This window comes from Suncus etruscus, chromosome 13 (assembly GCF_024139225.1).
Source record: "Suncus etruscus isolate mSunEtr1 chromosome 13, mSunEtr1.pri.cur, whole genome shotgun sequence".
NCBI classification, from domain to species: Eukaryota; Metazoa; Chordata; class Mammalia; order Eulipotyphla; family Soricidae; genus Suncus; species Suncus etruscus.
Window position 1 is genome coordinate 19,615,548 of NC_064860.1, and position 16,283 is coordinate 19,631,830.

The window sequence follows — 16,283 nt, forward strand, 5'->3', positions numbered from 1 at the left end:
GATTAAATGTGTTATAAACCTCAACATATTCAAAGGATAAAAGGCTCTATTCATTTTTTAGTAAAATGCTTTAATAATAAATTAAAAATAAAATAAATTATTTTTATTGTCTTGATTTTACCAAATGCTTGTTAAATGAAATATTCATAAATATATGTATATCTAACTGAACTTGTATTCTAGTGGTGTGTATGCCTTAACAGTATGTGCCTACAGTGATTATTAAAGCTAAAATAGAAAATTAAATAAAGTGTTCCAATATCTACATTGCTTATTAATTTTATAAACCTTATCTCTCTCAAATCTTGTTGAAAAAAATGTCATTTATTTTTATCATTATTTATTATTTAAATTTTTTATCTGTCTTTTTGTTTGCTTGGGGTCATATCAGCAGTGCTCAGGGGTTACACCTGGCTCTTTGTTTAGAATTAGAGTTCATTCATGATGAATCTCAGGATACCATATGTAGTTCTGGGGATCTAATTCCAGGTTGGCTGTGCTCAAGGCAAAAACACTCTACCTGATGTATTTCTGTAACAGCCCCACTCAACTATTAAGAAAATTTTAGTTTAATAATTTGACATAGATACTGCTCATTTTTGTTTATTCTTATAGCAGTTTAATGATTGTCACCTCTGAAAAAGATACTTCTCAGGGACAAGTAGGCCCAAATAGAAGTGCATTATTGGTCCTTCTTACTAAATCAAAATGCTAATTTTTCTATCCCATCTCCAATTATGCAAAGATCTTTGTTGACATTCACTTGCACTTGCATGATGAGTATGTTCAGCTGCATTTTATTTGTAAGAATCTGATAGTCACTTGTCAATTTTGAAGACTAACTTAATACCAAATGACATAACCCACAAATCTACTTACCTATGCATGGTATGTATGGAAATACAATAAAGGCAAACTAATGCTTTAATGATTCATTGGTAACTTTATGAGTGAACTTCTGTGTCTACTGAATAGCTTCTGAGTGAACATTCAACACAAAACACCATGAAGGCAGCCAATTTCATACTAAGTCACTGAAAACTTTAATACGTTTTATTTTTTATATATAACAAAAACATAATTAATAGTTTTCTCTTTGTATTTTCTGATCTTGAGGGCCTATCAACTGCACTCGATAAATACTACCCAATTCAAAGACCATGAGCCATAATCATTGATAATGTCAAACTCAAAGCTTATGGATTATTGAATGTTGAAATATTTATTTATCAAGCATAGGAATATTTCAAAACATTAATTTCAAAACATTAATTAATTTCAAAACATTAATTTTCACATTAGTAAAATAGGATAGTTAAAAAATTAGTCATATCTAAAGTAAATCTTTCTTTACATACTGAATATATTTACAGGTCCATTATTTGTAAAAGTATATTAATTACTAAAGTAACTGAAAATTACATTTTAATAAAATAATTTATATTTTTCTTATAAAGAAATATTCAAAACATTTCTAGTTTAAAAATGAGCTAAAATATCTTATTTTATACAACTATATGTCCTAAACTACTATAGTCATGGTACAATTTAATTAATAAAAGGTGACTTAGACATTAAATAATTTTGCTCAGGGGCCGGAGCAGTGGCTCATCGTTTGCCTTGCTCATGTTTGACCTAGGGTGGACTGTGGTTCTATCGTCCAACTTCCCATATGGCCCCCTGAGCCAGGAGCAATTTCTGAATGCATAGCCAGGAGTAACTCCTGAACATCACCGGGTGTGACCCAAAATCCAAAATAATAATAATAATAATTTTGCTCAGATTTTTAGCTAAAAATCAATGGCTTTAGTTTTAGTCCATTCATCTGCACATTCTTCTTACTAAAAAAAATCAAAACAAAGTTCCCTATATATAAACCATTTAATTCTTCTGTTATCTTCAATAACTTCTGTGCTCACTCATGATCATTTCTAATTAATTTTAAATGGAATGTAATAGCCATTGTCCCAACATGTTCAGATAAATTAAGAGACAGAATGCTTATACAAAGAACGGCTTGTATAAACTTTCAAATTAAATCCACGCTGCAGTCAAAACTCATTTGATGTTTGCATTTCCTACTTTGAAGACTAGATGGTCTCAAAAGGCAGAATAGGCTAAAGATGTGTTGGACATCTCTATAAGTACAGTCTCAAGACTCTTGTCATCTTAGCTGTCTAAATTACTTCAACAGAACTCAAGGGACTCTAAAGAGGAAAAATGACATGACAAACAATTATATTCTAACACTCTATTTATAACAATGCCCTTTCAGATTATTGTTTCTCTAGACTGACACATGGCTGTTAATCCCAGAGATGAATCAAGGGACTTAGAGTTAGATCACTCACAGCTTGTAGGCTAGGAGAAAAAAAATCTAACGAAGAGCTGACATTCAGGAAATATAGAGCGACTCAAGGATAAATTCAGCTGGGATGAGCTTAATTTATCAATATCAATAAGAACGGTGAACACATCGCAAGAATACATGCATATTAATTGAAAATAATTCAGATTAAATCACTGCTGTTTGACATTTTGAGATAGGCACTTTATCTTTTCAAGAAAAAGAGCACTATAAAATCTTTAATCTGAAAACACATCTTAATTGCATGTTATCACCTCCTAATTGCTTCTATATTATATTAAACATTTTGCTAATTACCAGCCTGATCATGGTGTAAATAGCTTGAGGCAAGAGATCACAGACAGCTGAAGACTATGGACACAAAGGGTCAAGGGGAAATCCAGCACAGAGTAAATTCATGGTCTTGGATGTTCATCAGGGGCTCTCCTTTAATTAAAGTCTCCAGTGAGATAAAGTGGTAAAGAGGCAATGGTGAAGTTTAAAGATGTTTATTCATCTGTCTGATCCTACTATCATTTTTGGAAAAGTTTTTTCTCTGTCTTGCATTATGCTCTTTCAGATGATGGTTTATTAGCTTCTTATTTTTTGACCTCAGGCTCAAAGAGAGATGCTGCTGCATTTGCACTTAAACCAAGATCTTTAAAACCGAGTTAGGATAAGATTTTGCTAAATATCAAATGTTAAGAATTATCCTACATGGAATTCTTAACAAACTAAGGTATATAAAGTTCACATATATTTCAGTGAGAAATTCAAAGTTCTTCCTGGAAATAATGAGTGACTTATTTGGGAATAATAAAATTTTCAGAGGTGTTAGTATTTTGCATGTGTGACCATGTTCAATATATGCATTTAATAGATGTATAAAATGACTGAATGAATGGCAAACAATTCCTTGAGAAAGCACTTAAAATAAATATTAATAGGTCTTGTAGGTAAAAGAAAGCCAAGAAATCAAATATGAAAGCAATTAAATGGTATTTTTGACAGTACATTTGACAAATATTTTTCTTAGCTTCTTTTTCTCTCTCTTCTCTGTTTATTTAAAATAATATTGTTCAGGGGCCAGAGTGATAACACAGAAGTAAGGCATTTGCCTTGCACCTGGTCAATAGGGGATGACCCGGTTCAATTCCCAGGATCCTATATAGTCCCCGGAGCCTGCCATATGCGATTTCTGAGTGCAGAGGCAGGAGTAACCCCTGAGCGCTGCCAGGTGTGACCCTAAAACAAATAGATAGATGATAGATAGATAGATAGATAGATAGATAGATAGATAGATAGATGATAGATAGATAGATAGATAGATAGATAGATAGATAGATAGATAGATAGATGATAGATAGATAGATAGATAGATAGATAGATAGATAGATAGATAGATAGATAGATAGATAGATAGATAGATAGGTAGGTAGATAGGTAGGTAGGTAGTTAGGTAGGTAGGTAGGTAGGTAGGTAGGTAGGTAGGTAGGTAGGTAGGTAGGTAGGTAGGTAGGTAGGAAGGTAGGTAGGTAGGTAGGTAGATAGGTAGGTAGGTAGGTAGGTAGATAGGTAGGTAGGTAGGTAGGTAGATGATAGGTAGAATTAATGTTGTTCGATTCTTTTCAAGGATTTAAGGAGTTGAGATGACTATGTTTCCATAGTTTCCATTTTTTTTTCAATACAAAATAAAATGCTAGAAATACTCCAAACTGTTATATTTATCCATTACACATCTAAGAATTTGCATTGTGGAACTCAAGCAGGAAATTTTCTTTTGCAAAATTTTCATGACCTTTAATAGAGCTTAACTAACTAGATTGGTCGAAACTGGGTCTAATAGATTCCGTAAAGAGCATTATAATTTTCTGACTACTTTGATCAGAAAGAAATTCCAGCCATGGTATAATGAAGGCAACTCTTTAGGACCTAATTATGCTAAATCTTTGTAAAGGTGAGTCCAGCTGTAGGGTCACACCTTTGGGGTCCAGGAACACATATAATCATGCTAAAAGACTATGTTGTAGCAAGATCCAGCCCAGGGCATCACACATGCAAGGCATGTGCTCTGTCACTTAATTATCATAACAAACTGACCGAAGTCACAATTTCTAAAAGCTGATCTGCTATAGTAAGCAAGAAGTTACTACACATTATGATATTCATCTTGATTCATTTTTCAAAATTTAAGTTGTCCTCATTTCAGAAATGTGATAGAAACACATGTCTCCCAACAGCAACAACAACAAGAAAAGGCACTAGCCTAGCTTTTGGTCTACGATCTGTTCAACAAACAAGGTCTCCAATTCCAGAGGTCGGACTGAGACAATGGCAATTAAACGGGTCTTCCAGAAGCATAACGAAAGACTCTATCCCAGGCTCCATCATAGGAGCAATGTAATGACCAAGACCACCAACTACAGAAGATGGATTAAAACGACACTGAAGAAGCAGAACTGCTAGAACCACAAAGAAAGATTTCATCATAAGCTCCAATCCTTGAGCTGTACAGACATCAAGATCTCTAGATAAAGAGGTCCGTTTTTACCATCCATGACAAAGCAGAAATCTTCTATACACCAAAAAAAGCACCGAAGGAAGAATAAATGATCATGCAAGGAGTCTATAGTTAATCCCATGACAGTATACTTCAGGAATGGAGAAACCCTGTATCTCCTAAGCCAAGGGAATTCCCTCTATAATATCCCCAAAAGTTACTGTGCCTATGCAGGGAGAAAAAGAAGGAAAAAGCACAAAATAATCATTTTTCCACATATAAATTTATTGATTGATAGATTTTTATTGATGTCTTTATTTTGGTGTAGATATTGAAGTTGATGTCTCCAATTTTATTTTATTTTATTCTATCTTTCTCTTTATCTTTCTTTTTGTACTCTGGCATGGTTTGATTTCAGAACCGAGACTATTGTGTGCTTCTTGTCTTTATTGATGTAGTGCTCACTGGACATTTAATTTGATATTTCTTTCTGTATTGATGTGGTGATTCAATTACCTTTTTCATGTCCTCGCTCAAACTGAGATTGAAAGCCTCTAGAAGGACTCCACCATTTTCAGCTTATTTGATTTTATGTTATTTTTTTATTTTTTCTTATATTTTACTCCATTCTCTTGCTTTTCTTTCCTTCAAACAAAACCACATAACTCGAATTATCTAGCTCCGCCTCTCAAATAGAGGGGGAAACAAGGGAGGGTTCCAGGACCAAACAGATATATGATCACTAATAGTAAGCTAGACAAAGAGGGGACCACCTACTCTAACAGCCCAGGGGGTGATGGTGGGGAATATGTTTATAGGAAGGGAACGGGGATGGGAGGGGGACAAATTTGATGATGGGTATTCCTCCTGAATCAATGTTAATATGTACCTAAAATACTACTGTGAAACATATGTAAGCCAATATGATCAAAATAAAAATTAAAAAAAATGTCTCCTCCCACATGAAGTTATGTAGAATCAAGACTTTCATACAATAGCAACTCTCTGTAGGTCTTCAAGGGAGATAATTAAAAATGAAAGTGGTCATAGAATAGCTGTAGATCTACTAGGATCAGTATCCTTATATAAAGAGGGACAAAATCAGAGATCTCACTCTATGGTAACAGAAAGGCCTTTTATAGTGAAGAGTGAGAAAGAAGTACCTGTAAATCAAGAAGCAATTGAAAGATAACAGCTATACCTGCACCTTGATTTTTATCTTGCCAGATAATTTCTGGATTTTTTAATTTGGGTTAGAGGGGTGACTGTGTGTGTGTGTGTGTGTGTGTGTGTGTGTGTGTGTGTGTGTGTGTGTGTGTGTGTTCAGTACCAGGAATTGAACCCAGAGTCTCACATGTGAATTTCTGTGTGATGAACCACACACACTGTGGTATTTTGTGATGACAGCACAATAAGACTAATGCAGCAACTCTCAGTGGGTAATATACCATGAACAAGAAATATCAGCCTTTTTGCTTGCTTTTTTAAGCTCATAAGATTGGACAGTATTTCTTTTACAGTGATCCAATCTCACCTAGCCTGATTAGTATACAGCTGTTTTGTTGATCTGTTTTACAGATATGTGCAGTCTAATAAGCAAAAACACATTTTGTAATATTAAAAGGAAACAATTTTATTATCAGTAAAGAGTTATTAGGAATAAACTAGACTGTTACTTTAATGTGGTATTATAAAATAAATGATCTAATTATCAGAAAACTTTGAGTTAAATTAAACCATCCCTTATTATCTCCTCTAAAATGCCCTGTTTCTATTCTTTGTGTTTGTGTATCATAAGTTCTATTTCCCTTCTAAGCCTTTCTATATCTACATGGTTTGGCCATGACAATTATTGATATAATTGATTCTTAATGTTTGTTTCATTATTACTTTATAAAGAGTTTTGAAAGATCCTCCCTGATTTCTGTTTTCTTTTTCAATTTGTTTATGTTCTTGTATCTGGCCTACTGACTTTAATCATTAAAAGGACCAAAAGATCATTTATAGGAAAGAAAGAGAAAATTATATGGGGAGGAGTAAATCAATCATTCCTCTTTATATTGAATGATACTAGCCTGTTATTTTCCAGGAAGTTTTCTCTCTCTCTATTGCAGCTTTATGTTGTCCCAAATAAAACATTTTTAAATATCAATCTATTATATTTATTTTAAATTTCTGGTATCTGGGGTTCTGGATTGGATGGATGGTCACTGTCAAATCACATGGAGTCTAAGTTTGATCCACATGACACATGCTCAGGGTGTGAGGCACCCCTGTATTATATAATGTATGGAGTTCTTATTCCTAGTAGATAAGAGTTTGTTTCTGTGGATAGGATTTCCCCTTTTTTAGAGTGCCTATGTAAAAGGGGATGGTGCCATATTACATTGCTGGTGCATTTGGGGGTAAGAATAACAGGCTATACAATCTCTGTGCCCTGATTTTGACCTGAGCTTTTATCCCAGTCAAGACTTTTTCTTGTAGGTTTTTGTGTCAAGCAGAACCAAAGCAGGTGAGGTTAAAAATTATATATAAATATAAGAAATAAATAAAAATTAATTTAAAATATAAAGTAATTAAAGAGAATAAGTGGTGGAGGAAGCTACCTTTACATTTGGGAATACACTGACTAGGAGGTATTATTATAGAGTTAGTAAACATACAGATAAAATATAGGCATCCCCATTAAGTCTTTTGAGATATTCTTGGGGGCGGGTGGACTCCAGGGCACATTTTTATCCCACAGTGTGGTCCTGTTGAGTTTGAGAAATGATATGCAGCTGTAAGGGATCAGGTAGTGTCCTTGAACTGGGGGTTTTTCTGGAGCTTAGTCCAGTAGCTTGTGACAATCCACTTTTGGGGGAGGGGTGTTTAAGGAGAAGGGCCATATAGCATGAATCAGCAGGAGTGTTTCTTGTAGTTTCTTGCCAGGACTTGAAATTTAGGACTGAGAGGGTTTCCCTTAGCTTTGGGAGCTGGGTGGCGGTTTACTGGTGCAGGAGGTCGGTTTCGGTACCTAATGTGTTAAGAACTGAGGGTAAAGAGGATTAAATAAGGAGGGATAATGGCTCAGGATAAGGAGATGAGAGGATGGAAGTGTTCTAAAAGAGAAGAGGGTCTATATACACTAGACATGGATTGTTTAAAATTTAGGTTTATCAATCAGAGAGGAGTCCCTGCCTACAAACTCATGCCAACATATAGACAGACATTAGAGACATAGAATAGATCTGAGCTTTTAAAAAATACTTGAACTAATAAAAGATAAATAATTAGCTAAGATATAGATTAGGAGAGAAAGAACGGGAAAACAGAAGATAAGAGAGAAGAGAAAAGAAAGTCAAGCATATACAGTAAAAATAATTTTAAAAAAATAAATTGGGCCGGTGACTTCGAGTTGAAAGATTTTCCAATTTCTAAGCACTTCATCAATGATGGGGATGGGCTTTGCTAAGTGAAGAATTTAGGGTTAGATAGTGGCCAGAGCATATTAGGATAAGGATAGTTTTCACGTCTAGAGTATTAAGTAATATGGTAGAGGGGACTATAAAAGTTGGCTACCCTAGGAGTATTGTCCGCTGCATCTTATGTATTGGGGTTCCTGTTCTTTCACTTTTTAACCTTATAACTTTCTGAGTTTCCCCATTCTAACAGGAGTAATTATGATAATATCACTGGTTGAAGAATTTAAGTGTTTAATGAACCTAAAAGCATTTTTTGTAAAGATTTTAAGTAACTACAGTGCTGCACTGAAATTTCTACAGATAGTAGAAGAGTAAAAATTACATTTTTCTAATGCAATAACTATTGAGACTTGACCTGATCATTCCTCCTGGCTCTCAGATATGATTAGAGTTCCCATACAACATGAAACTTTGTGGAAGGTTCTATTTAATAAGTTAATTTCATATTCTCAGAACTATAGAACCGATATTTACTTGAATATGCTAGCGAGCAATTCCTGATAGAAATAGTAAGTAGCAAAATATTGTCTATTTGCTGTGTTCCATATATAGATAGATATATGTATGTATATTTACTTAGCAATTTTAGTAATAATATAAATTAATTTTAGCATGTTTACCAGCAGAGTCTGTACCTGTCTAAACAAATAAATGTTTCTTAGAGTATGCCAATTAGTCTATTTTTTCCTAATAAAGCTTTTGTTCAGGCAGAATTTTGTTCTCCCTTACTCCTTTCGTCAATGTTCAAGCTGCTTCTTGTCTTTTTGGAAAGAGAATTTTTTCTTAGGTTAGGAAAAAACTGATTTTTTTCCATCTAGTCTGGGAGAAAGATACATTAAAATCTGGTAAACATGGACATATAAAGTGATTCTCCATCGTATTTATTTTTTAGAATCATATTACTCTATTTGGTGGGGACAGGTACACTTGGAATTGTTCAGGGCTTAATTCTGTCTCTGTGATCAAGGATCATTCCTTGTAATGTTTTGGGGCCCATATGTACTGCAAGGATTGAATCAGGGTCAGCAGTATACAAGGCATGTGTTTTAACCCCTATACTAACTCTCCATCCTTGAACAATACCATTTTCATGTGAAAATAAAAAGGATAATCTAGGTCTTTTATTTTGCATGTTATTAAACCAAAATAAAGAAAGCCTTAGTAATGTAGGACAATTAAACCGAGGTAGTGAGAACAAGCTAAATGATTGGGTAGGCAATGAACTTATTTGTCTTGAACTATTCAAACAGAGGCATCATTTTCTTTTTTTTTTTTTTTTTTTTTTTTTTTTTGTGGTTTTTGGGTCACACCCGGCAGTGCTCAGGGGTTACTCCTGGCTCCATGCTCAGAAATTGCTCCTGGCAGGCACAGGGGACCATATGGGACACTGGGATTTGAACCGAAAAGAGGCATCATTTTCAATGTCATAATTTTCAACTACTTAATCGGTGTGCTAAAGGCTTAGATACATATTTACATATGTATGTATATATAATATATATCAAAAATAAGTAAGATTCAAAAACCAGTCATTGGTGTATGAAGTTACCAATAAATATGAAAACAAAAAAATTATACAAAAGCCCAAAAAATTTAAAATAAAATTATTTTAGCTCTCTTTCAAGCTAGAGAACTTCAGATAACCTTACTTTGATATCTTATAGAACTCTGTGAGCTGTTCCAAAGTTTAGGACATTTATTCCTTTTATTTGAGGTATGTATTTAAAATGGGCATGCATGTTAAATGGGATAGCTTTGTTTAACGCCTGCAGTGAATCTCTTTCTCAAATTTTAAAGCAATGTAACTAATGTTTTCCCACCACTAAAGTCATTTCTCTTTCCTCATAAATTAGAATTTAATCTTTCTAAAACACTACTTTCATTATGTCATGCCTCTTCTTGGAAAAGTCAGAAGCTCTCTATTACACACAATAGAAATAACATTTCCCCAGGCCACAGCAGCCCCTGGAAGCAAATGGGATCACATTAAGATTAATAACTGGGATTTCCCTGCCTCCTGCCCTCTCACAAGCATTACTCAGGACACCAGCTTGTGCATAACACAAATCCCACCCAAGTATTTCTGGGAGTTCCTAGAAGCTATTTAGCTCTTACTCAAAACAAATTTATTACCAGGAGGTATAGGTACTCCCTTGCTCTGATGTCTCGTTCTTTCTATATTCAAATACAGTCTACCAATCTTATGCCCCAGACCTGCAGGTGTGATGAGATCAAAATAACACGATTTTTGGATAGGGAGGCATGGCACAAGAATTTTGACGCTGTCATTGCCAAACAGAGTCACTTTCCGAAGTTAATCTCATGAATCATCTCTGCCTTGTTACCTTTTCCTTCTGGGGTACCCCTTGCTCTGATTATGTGGATGTCATCACACTGTAGGCACACACACTATGCTTCGAGATGATATGACAGCAAATGCTCTCTTTCTCTAGGCAACTCCTCCAGGTTTGACCATGCCAGGTATTGCACAAGTCTACAGAAGAGATTGGGCTGTAAACCTTGTGTACTAGTAAAAGCACTCCCTCCCATACACACACACACATATACAGACAGAGAGACATAAAGTCAGAGAGAGAGAGAAAAAGAGAGGGGGGAAGCAGCATTTTAGACTTTATCCCCTGACCCTTGAAGATCCTTGAGATATAGAAGGAGATATATCTAGTGGTGTATAAGTAGACTGCCTGAGTCAGGCAAGGCTCTACTGCCAGGGAGAACACTGTGATAGGCTCTTCAGTTTCCAGGAAGGCAAAGCCCCCCTATTTGACACTGTTCAGATGTTTTACTAGACATATAGAATTAAAAAAGTCTTCCCCCAAATAAGCTTTATGACATACCTTTCTGTTGCAAAATTCCAAGCATATTAATGTCATATTTAACATATTGCAGCTCATAAAAAGCCATATGTGGATTTGCTTTACAGGTAAGATATTACCTTTCAGATCAAGAGCCAAACCACTGCAATATTAGGAAGAATTGGTGCTTTTCTTATTAATATATTCTTATTAACTAATGAAGTTAAAAGACTAATATATTTTTCAGGAGATATATGGCAGTGATGGTGTTTTGTATCTGTTAAAAATTCATCATGTGTGACCTAAAAAATACAATACAATTCAGGAGGCTGGACAGATAGCACAGTGGGCAAGGTATGTGGCTTGCATGTGGCTGGCCCAGGTTTGGATTCCAGCATACAAACCCAGCAGGAATGATTCCTGAGTGCAGATCCAGCAGTCATCCTGGAACACTGCTGTGTGTGGCCCCCAAACAAATAAAAATATTATTCATCATCCAGTTCCTGCAGAATGTATGACTTTGGGTAACAACTCCCGAAGTTGATGACCCCAGTTTGTCTGTCTATGAAATGAGCCCATGCAGGCCCGTCTTGCCCTCGGAGCAGGCAGGATCTGTGCAGAGTTTATAACCCTGAGAGGTAAAAGTATTTTATAAATCATTAACCCAAATCAGTTATTAACTAAGACCCCAAAGGGAGTTAGGTCCTATTGCTCACATCATCGTTGTTCCCCTCTGCCTCGAACATTCACTCGAGAAGTCTGTTCTGATAACAAGCAGCAATAGCGACTGTGAGTGGCTGTTCCCGGTGTGACCCTGAACACTTAGATTCTCTGTTCTGTTCCCCTACCCCCAATGTGGCCTCCTTCTCAAGCTTCAGTCCCTACACCCCATCATGTGACCCCACAGCACTATCCCTTTCCTCCTGACCCTCCTAGAAAATATGGGTTAAAGTATGTTTAAAATTTTCCTTTAACAAAACAAATAAATCGATGCATATGGCTAAAAAAAATATCATGTATTTAAGAATGCACTTTCATGTAATATAAGAAAGTAATATTTTAAATCTATGTGTATAGTCTTACCTTTAATTCAAATTTATCATTCTGTTTCAGTTTATTAAAAACTCTTAAACCTTTATTTGCTATGCCTCCCTACACACACCTGATTGTACTGGACTTTCTTCCATTCACATCATCATGGAAATCTTATCTCTATGTTGTTTATAAAATATTTTATGGCAATAGGGCTAAAATTAGTAAGAGACTACAACCACTATCGCTCTTACTCTAAGTAACGTTTTTTAGAATATTTTTTATGTCCCAAAAACTATACTAAAGTAGCACATATGCATAAGTTCATTTGTCCCTTTTATAAAAGCTAAGATGATTTCTACACAATATTCATTTCATATTTTAGAGTTAAGGACATTCAGAATGTTGTACAATTAGAAATATTGGATCAAATAGTAATTTATATTAAACATTTTGTGGAACTGAAAAAAATATTTTCCATGATGGCTATCCAATTTTACATTTCACATAGCAGTTTAGGAAAGAACAAAGTTTTTCCTATATTTTAACAGCACTTATTTGTTTACTTTTTCCCTTTTGTTTATAGCCATCATAGAGAGTAAAGTAGCTTCTCTTTGTGGTTTTGATTTGCTTTCACTAATAATCTGTCGAGTTAAACCATGTTTCAGGTCATTTTAGGCCACAACTTTGTAGAAACATCTAAGCTAGTCTGTTAGTCATTCTTTTAATTGAATTATCTTTGTATTATTTCAGTATAAGAACTATTTATGTTAAATTTCCTATCAGATACAGGATTTCCAGATGTCTTCCATTCTATAAAGTATCTTTTCACTTTCATGACAACGTTCTTTGATACTCAAAAGTTGTTTGGGTGTACAATAGACTATTTTCTTTTGTTACATGTACTTTTGGAATCAGTCCAAGTACCTCTTGTTGTCATGGATAATTATTTCAATGTTTTAGCTTTACACCCTCTAGATCCTATATCTAGGTTATTGACCAACTTGGAGTTAGTTTTCATTATGAATTAAGGAAGAAGTTGGTTCAATTTATCAGCAGATAGTTTGCCAATTGTTTCAGAAACCTTTGTTGAAGGGACTATATGTTCTACACAAAATTGTCTCCAAATGATCAGAACCTGAACAATACATGTTACTTATCTTTAATGAAAATCTTGCTTTGGTTTAACTTAACATTTTTATTTTAGGGTACAGTACAAAGGGCATTGCAGAACTGGGTTTGATCCCTGACATCACAGATGGAACTCAAAGTCTACTAGGAGTGATTCTTGAGTGCAGAGACAGGAGTAACCACTGAGCAATCTAGCCCCCCCCCCAAAAAAAAAGAGAACAAAAGTTATTTTATAATTTTGAAGTTTTTTCTAGATTAAATTCTATTCATGTTGTCAATATCATACCATTTTATTGCTGCATTTTTAATACTTTTTGAAATTTTTCAAATGTAAATTATTCAACTTTTGTCTCTTTTTTCCTAAACTGTTTTAGTGATTTAGGATCCCTTGGGATCTGATATGATTTTGAAGATAATTTTCCCCATTTATTGTAGCAAAAGTTCTTTATAAATTTTTGTAGGGATTAAATTAAAATTGATTATACTGAGGACTAATTTTATTTTAACAAATTTTAATATATAAACTGTGTTCTCCAATTAACTATATTTTTATTTAATTTATTTCATGATATGTTTCTGTCTTTGGCATGGGAATCTATTATTTCTGGCTCATAGCTATATCTGGTATATTACTTATTTGGGTATTGTATTGAAAATAAAGTTGTTTCTTGGTTTCTTTTGATTAATGGTTGTAAAGGAATAGTCCTTAATATTATAGCTAATTATGTACTCTGAAAATATGATTAGATCTAATGACATCATATATATGAATGTTTGGAAATTTCTATGTGTGGAATCATGACATGTGCCATAGATCAATTTACTTTTTCCTTCTAGTTTAAATGCCATTATTTCACCTGCCCTGTTAGTTTCCCTATTATAATGATAAGTAGTAATGGAGATTCCTTGTCATATTTCTCATCTGAGGAATACAACTTACAGTCTTTTATTATCAAATGTGACACTTGATTTTAATAAATATCTGATAGCATGTTAGAATATTTGCTCGTACAATGAAGCTACTGTGTATTTTTATCACAAAAGTTAATAAAAAATTTCAAATGTTTTTCTGCATCAATTGAAATAGTCATGTGGGTTTTTTTACTTCTATTATTATAGATTAATATATATTCTTATTTCTCAATACCCTTTATTCCTGTGATAAGTCTTACTTGAGACTATGAGATTGATACTAAATTCTATTCTTACATTATCTTTTTCCAGTTATTTGTATCATCTTTATTTTCTTCTTAATCTGGTTAAATGCCAATATTATTGATCTTTCAAAAAAAGACAGCTTTGAACTTCGTTATAGTAGTAGCAATGTTATATATTTTCTTCAGTAAAATAAAAAAGACAGAAAGTTTTGAACAGCTGTTACACAATTAATTTCAAATTTGGAGAATATGAGTTTTGAAGTTATAGAGATAGTAAATGTTTTTAACAATAGCCTGATATCTTTATTAGTAAATACTAATAAGTAGTAGTTTTCTCTACCTTTGGAAATTTCATCAGCAGCTATACAATTTAGATCAATAGAATACAGTAAAAAATTTATAAAGTGAATGATGGGGGAGGAAGTGAGGAGGGAAAAAGCAACTGATGTCCATATATTCTAATTAAATGTGTACATTATTTAGAATACACTATACAGCTAAAACTATGTCCCACAGACACCACCATATTGGTTCATTGGTCAGCTCCATGGATACATTTTATTTTCAAAAGAGATACTAACCAAGCTTCAAATATTTATGAGTACAGCACTTTCACAGTTGGTAATTCTCAGGGTACCCTGGGGAAGTGGACAGGCCAAGTCCCCTCCTCTGCAGCTGGAACTACACCCATTATTATTCCCATTATTATTGACGTACCAATGGACCAACTTTACCACTTTACTGTCTGCAGAGATACCTAATCAAAGAAATATCCATGTATACTGGGTAAGGGGCTAAAAACTCTGGGTTCTTCTCAGATTGAGTGCAAGTAATCTCCCTAATATCTCTTCCAAAATCTTTACCAGCCACAGTCACATGCCATAGCTACAGCCATGTCTGTTCATTGGCCCAACCCCACAAATTCTGAGATCCTGAAGTGCATGACCTCATATATAGCTGCTTGACACGTCCAAATTTTTTAATACTGACATTCCAATAAGAATGCACTAAATTAGATGTGCAAATGACATAGAAGCCAAGGAAGTTTCAACAAACAAAACCAATAACAGAGTGCTCAACTAATAGGAAAAAAAAGCTTAATAAATCTTCATACAATGACTCCATTGTAAGATCAATCAATTTTTACAAATTTTCTTTCACTGAAGTTATTTTCAATAATTCCATTACAATCTAGTTTTAACAAGCAAGGTAAAGTAAATTTTTTTTGTGCTTGCCATGGAAGCAGACTTGAGATGAGTAGGAAACTGGGGACAATGCTGGAAGAAATGTTACATCCATGGTGGATTAGTGTTTGAATATTGAATGCAAAAACAACTGTATTATGAGCAACTGTGTAAACTCTGATGTTTAAATAAAGTAATATGCTTTTTTAATTCGATAAAGTCTGATGCAGTAGGAAGATAGGCTTTTACCATCTTTCTTAACTTAGCCAAATTATATTACTCTTTTGAGTTCGACTACTTTCTCAGATGAAAGTGTAACTGCTTAAATAAGTTCAAAGCTTATAAAACATGAATATAAAAAGCCACCCAAATCCTTGAAAAGGGATATAAACAAGAAGTCTAGCCAGTTGGTAAAGTCACATGGAAATTCTACTGATGCTGATTCCTTGATTTCCATCCAATTGGAGCTCTGCTTTGCTCTCTTCGGTCTGTGGTTGTTGAATACCATCCAGCTATCAATCTGAAATGAAAATCAGCAGTACAGTAGACTTGCTCCCAAACCACCCTACCCATAAGCCAAATGAGAGTAGAATGTTTCTGAGATACAAAGAAAATGTGAAGAATGGTGTTAAAGTATGTATTCTCATTTTTATTG